Source organism: Lynx rufus, unplaced genomic scaffold, assembly GCF_022079265.1.
Source record: "Lynx rufus isolate CCGP_SWC_20201006 ecotype Redwood Valley unplaced genomic scaffold, mLynRuf1.p SCAF_4, whole genome shotgun sequence".
Taxonomy (NCBI): Eukaryota; Metazoa; Chordata; class Mammalia; order Carnivora; family Felidae; genus Lynx; species Lynx rufus.
This window is the reverse complement of record NW_025814856.1, coordinates 126,633,594-126,639,593: the sequence shown is the minus strand read 5'-3', so window position 1 is coordinate 126,639,593 and position 6,000 is coordinate 126,633,594. Positions and strand designations below refer to the sequence as shown.

Genomic DNA, 6,000 nt, shown 5'->3' with positions numbered 1-6,000 from the left:
AAGTCTCTGCAGAGAAATGGGTGTTGTGATTTGATTCGATGAATGGAGAGAACCATGAGCAGGAGAACACAAAAGAAAAAAAAACAGACATAGGGAAGACACAGATGTGGTTCAGTGGGAAGGTGGAGCCAGATTCTGATCCCAGGAGAGGACCTTGTTTGGGAGATGGGAGAAATGAGGTTGGATGAATAAAATGAGACCAGATTACGGTGGTCTTCACGTCCAAGTCAGTGGCTATTGGTACTTCTCCACTCCTTTGTCCAAGAAGGACATCACTGACCATTCCATGTCCTTCTCCATACAGCTCTCCAGGCAGTCACTGACAACTGATCAGCTTTGCTCTGCAAGACGAAATCTACTTTCTATTCTCATCCCAGGCCTGTATCTTTCAACTTGACATAGGAAGTGGGGAGATAATGGGTGAAGAATAGATGAATGAAGAAGACATGAGTCCCCAGACTTCCTGGTTACCACTGTTTTCACCTTTCTTACCCCAATTATGTTTTCAGCTGGAGCTAAGCATGATGGGGAACTATAAATCTAGTTCAGGGGCACCTGGGTGGCTCAGTCAGTTGAGTGTGTGACTCTTAATTTCAGCTCAGGTCACGACCTCAAGGTTTGTGGGATCGAGCCCTGAAGTGGGCTCTGTGCTGACATCATGGAGCCTGTTTGGGATTCTCTCTTTCCCTCTCTCTCTGCCCCTCCCTGATTGTTCTCTCTCTCTCTCTCTCTCTCTCTCTCTCTCTCTCTCTCTCTCTCTCCTCTCCCTCTCTCTCCCTCTCTCTCTCTCTCCCCTTTCCTTCCTCCCTCCCTCCCTCTCAAAATAAATAAAGAAACACTAAAAAATTAAGAGATCCAGTTCAGCCACTAACTTCCCTCGTCTGTGCCTCATTTTCCTCATCTGGAAAATGAAAGGATTTGAATGGATAATGGGATAAGATCTGTTCTGACATTGAGTTTTTAGAATCCCACAGATGCCAACAGAAAGTCAGCCTACTGAGGCTTGCTTGGGGCTCACCTCTGGGGAGCAGCAGGAGGGCAGTGCAAACCAGGCAAGAAGTGGAGGGGAAGAGGAAGCTGAGGTTCTGGCTAACCCACACGCTAAATTAATAGCTTCTGGATAACTGAGAGTTGCTATCATTAGACACTGTTTGTATTAGATGATCCATATGGTACAGAAGGTGGCTTAGGCGCCTTGAGGTCTCTCAGTGGGAAGCTGATGAAAAACCACATCTGGAAAGAGATTTCTCTAAGGATCAAGACTAGTGGAAAAAATTTCGTATATCGTTGTTTGCTTCCCTCTTGAGCACCATGGCTGATCCCCAGCTTCATGTGGCCAGTTTGGCAGACGTCCCTACCCAAAGGGACATCGCAACAAAGAAACCTTTTTCGCTAATGATGTCCCCTGCTTCCCTGTTTTCCAGCTTCTTTGGCCTCGGAGGGATGCATTTGGTAGACAGGAGACGTGGCAGGACGTGGTCACAGCTCCATGCAAGAGGGCAGGAAAATGTTCATGCTTGGAACTGCACACTCTGCACACTCCATATCCAGGGAGCAGGCTTGGGGTTATTACCCCATTTGCTATCTCAGTATCGAGATCAGTTGTTGGGAGCCAGCTTGCCAGCGGCCTGGGTTAAACTTCAAGAATGCAGATAAGGCTGAGAGGCTCGGAGCCGTGGTATTTGGATGTCTAGCTAGGCATTTTGCAGGCCTGGCTTGGCTTAATTTATTAATTTGTTAGTATTCGGGCAGGACCATGGCAAGGTTCTGTGCTTACTTCTTGAAATGTGCTTTTTTCTCAAGCTCCCTACATGTGCATTCAGGGACTAAGTATGTGAGGCCCTGTCTGAGGAATTCAACATGACAGGAATGATGTCTGTCTTTCAGTTGGGCGGTTTTTTTAAAAAAAAACCTTTGACTAATGCTTCATAAAATAAACATCCTTTGTCTACTTTCACTTTTATTTTTTTTTAAGTTTATTTATTTATTTTGAGAGAGAGAGAGAGCGAGAGGGAGAGAGACAGAGAGAGCATGTGTGAGCAGAGGAGGGGCAGAGAAAGTGGGAGAGAGAAAATTCCAAACAGGCTCTGTGCTGACAGCGACTCAGGGCCTGATCCCACAAACCTCGAGGTCATCACTTGAGCCAAGATCAAGAGTCGAAAGCTCAACTGAGTGAGCTACCCAGGCACCCCTACTTTCACTTTTAAAATTCATCTTGGCTAGAGGTGGTAACAATAACGGGGGAAACCATTCCTTACTGACATTGCTTTTCTTTTTTTTAATTTTTTTTTTAACGTTTATTTATTTTTGAGACAGAGAGAGACAGAGCATGAACGGGGAGGGTCAGAGAGAGGGAGACACAGAATCTGAAACAGGCTCCAGGCTCTGAGCTGTCAGCACAGAGCCTGACGTGGGGCTCAAACTCACGGACCGCGAGATCATGACCTGAGCTGAAGTCAGCTGCTTAACCGACTGAGCCACCCAGGCGCCCCCTGACATTGCTTTTTAAGTCTAGGATGCCCAGGGGTCTCTGACCAGAAAGGAAGAGTGTGATTTAAAAGGAGCTGACCTTGGGGTGCCTGGGTGGCTTAGTCAGTTAAGCATCTGATATCAGCTCAGGTCATGATCTCGCAGTTCGTGAGTTCGAGCCCCATATCAGGCTTTGCAATGGCAGTGCAGAGCCTGCTTGGGATTTTCTCTCTCTCTCTCTCTTTCCCCCACTCATGCCTTCTCTCTCTCAGAATGAATGAATGAATGAGCTAAACTTGTTTGTCTCCCTCTCTTGAGTTGGGTTTTTTTTTTTACATCCATTCATCCATCCATTAATCAATTCCTTTCCTTCTGTCCACCTGTCTGTCTATCCATCCATCCATTTATGTATCTATCCATCCATTTACTCATTCAGTTGTTTAACAAACATTGCCTGTGCTCAGCACTGAGTTTGCCGTGGTGAACGAGACAGACCCAACTTCGGCCTCCATCTCCACTAGCACAGGGCCCCTGTCTTGTGGGGGGAGGTTCTGTATTGGTGGGCACTCCTGAAGGTGCTGGGCTGCAGGCATAGCTGGTTCTCAGTGTGCGTGCACACTGCTTGCTGCACAGTCTCTGATCTTTCAAAAACCAAGGAAAGTTCTCTTGTGGCCATGGGGGTTTTGACTCTATCTTCAGGATTTGTGTATTGAAGTTGGGGAAGAGAAGAATGAACACAGTTGGAGTCTTGTTGGCCCTGCTGTCTTCCAGTGTGGTGGAGAGAGGACTCGGTTTGGAGCTGTCCAGCTGGCACTCACTCTGACCTGCCCAAGCCCAAGGTTCTCCTTCTTTCCTTCAGTTGCAGATGATAATATTTATTCTATCATGTTGCCATTGTGAGGATTGCATGAGATAAAGTGCACTGGGTGCTTGGCAGAGGGCCTGCCATATTATAAGTATTATAAGTTCCTCCTTATTTCCTCCCCCGAAACAGGAGCTTTTACTCTTATTTAACCTCTTATGTAAGCTCTCAGGAGCTTTTCTCTTCAGTGCTACTGAGACAGAGCTCTTTTGCTTCCGTAAGGGTTCCTAGTGGCTGTCGGTCACTAAGATTTGGACCTTCTGCATTTTACATTTCTGAGCAAATCTTGGGTTCCTTACCAGGCTTTCACGTAATAACAAGCAATCAAGGCAGGGTTTGAAGCAAATTACTTTAAGTAATGATTATCTTTCACACAAGAACTTACAGACAGGACCCAGTTATTCTGTAATGCACATTTGCATTCTCTGTCCGTGTGTGTGGGGGTGTGTGGGGGGTGTATTTCTGGGTATAAATATGATTCGGTTCCCCTCAAAATTTTACCTAAAATAGCACTGAATTATATCTGAATAGTTGAAAGTAGTATGAGTTCTGAGTACAAGAAGGGGGAAAGACAAGGGAGGAATAGAAGAGTTTTCTCTCCTTGTAGACCCATGAACGACACAGCTCTGTAAGACAACAGGGAGGGCTTCCTGGAAGCAGAGGAGAGCCAGTGGCCTGTGTCTGCTATGCAGAACAGAAGCAGGTGTGGCCTGCCTCCGGCCGAGTGGTTTATGCTGCCCCAGGGCCTAGTTTTCGTCTCTGCCGTGGGATAGCACCTCCTCTGGGAGGCAGACATGCCACCCCACAGGGCATGTCAGCATTTGGAACCCCTTCCCCACCTGCACAAATTTGAGGGACAATATGAGATGGTCTTTATTTTGTGAGAAGCCCAAGGTCCCCAGAGGTAGACCAGATGAAATGCGAGCCTGTGTGTGGCTCCCCATGGGCCCCAAACTGGGCAGTGCCCTGAGCCAACCTCCTTCTGTCACCTCAGCAGTGGCCTCCTTGACCTGCTTCTATTTTTTCCCTTTTCCCTTGTTTCCTTCAAGTCCTCAAAACCCCTCTGGGTCCTTCCCACAGTGTGACTATATTAGTTTCCCGTGGCTACCGTAGCAGATTACCACCAAGTCAGTGGATTAAAACAGCACACATATTCTAGTTCACAGTTTCCATGGGTCAGGAAGCTGGGCACGGCTATGCTTGCTTCGGCAGCACATGTACTAAAATTGGAACGATACAGAGAAGATTAGCATGGTCCCTGTGCAAGGGTGACACGTAAATTTGTGAAGGAAGCTGGGCATGGCTGAGTTGGGCTTTCTGCTTGGGGTCTCACAACCCTGCAATCAGGACACTGACTGGGCTATATTTTCATCTGAATGCTTGACTAGGAAAGAATCCACTTCTAAGTTCATTCAAGTTGTTGGGGCAGAATTCATTTCCTTGCAGCCGTAGAACTGAGGGACCTGGGTTCTTGCTGGCTGTCAGAGGGAGGGCATTCTCAACTCCTAGACAAGGATGCCTGCAATCCCTCCACATGGCCACTTACTCCATTGGGCCAGCAAGGAGAATCTCCAGCCATAGACTCCATTAGCAAGACGGTCTTTTATAAAATAACATAGTCATGGGAGTGATATCCATCCCCTCTGCCATATTCTACTGGTTAGAAGCAAGTCACAGGTCCTGCCCCTGCTCAAAGGGAAGGGATTATACAGGTATGAACACTGCGGGTTGGAGGTCGTGGGAGCCACCTTAAAGTCTGCCACCACTGTGGACTCCCTTTTTTCATTTTTCAGGAAGTATTTTAATGGCAGAGAACAGCTGTAAGCTCTCAGCCACTGCATCAAACCTAGCCCCTTCTAGATGGACTCCTCACCTATTCCTGGCCTCTCCTCTGCAAGACCTGGTCCTCAGGCTCACGGTCATCCACAGACCGTCTCAGCCACCATCTTGCTTCCAGTCACCTGCACCCAAGACCTCTGATGCAGCCTTCAAGTGTCTCCCTTTCTCCCTCAGTCTCACAGTTACTTACAAGTCCTGTCACTATCAATTCGTAATTGTCTCTCCAATAAATCTGCTCTCTTTTCTCTTCATTGCTACTGAGACCAGCTTAGTCTAACTGTTCCTTATCTTCCATTAGAACTAGTACAGTAACCCCCAGCCAACTTCTCCTCCTCACTGTCACCCCCTCAAACGCTTTCTCATTTCCCTACCACCATCTCCCTTCCACACTCTTCCTTCTAGCAAATCCAGAACATGAATTGTTTTCCTTCTGCACCAGGCTTTGCTCACCTTGCTCTGTTTCTCCACAGTACTCTTCCCCCACCCAATCCCTACCATTTTACCTGTGCAAAAAATCACTCATCCATCAAAATCTAGCCAGGATCCTGGCAAGCTTTTCCTGACTACAGACAAAATAATTTATTCCCCTAATTCTGTCTTTTGATTTAGTTCTGCTTATTTTTGTGTGTTTTTCTTTTTTTTTTTTTTGTTTTATATTCACATAACTAAATGCACCGCGCCTTGCATTTTTGGGGTGTTGACTGCTCTCTGCACCAATGCTTGAGGAAAGGAAGTGTCACTTCTTTATCTTTATCTTCAAGGCATCAAACACAGCAATCCAATGGAGTTATCAATAAGTATTGTTGAACTGAACTAGTATTTCCAAAATT

General features: G+C 46.7%; 1 non-coding gene across 1 annotated transcript; it reads left to right on the top strand.

Moving 5' to 3' along the window:
* Nucleotides 1-4,527: 4,527 nt before the first annotated feature.
* On the top strand, nt 4,528-4,634 carry LOC124525193 (U6 spliceosomal RNA). The gene has a single exon (XR_006965416.1). It is a non-coding gene; the product is annotated as a U6 spliceosomal RNA (small nuclear RNA).
* The last annotated feature ends 1,366 nt before the right edge of the window (nt 4,635-6,000 follow it).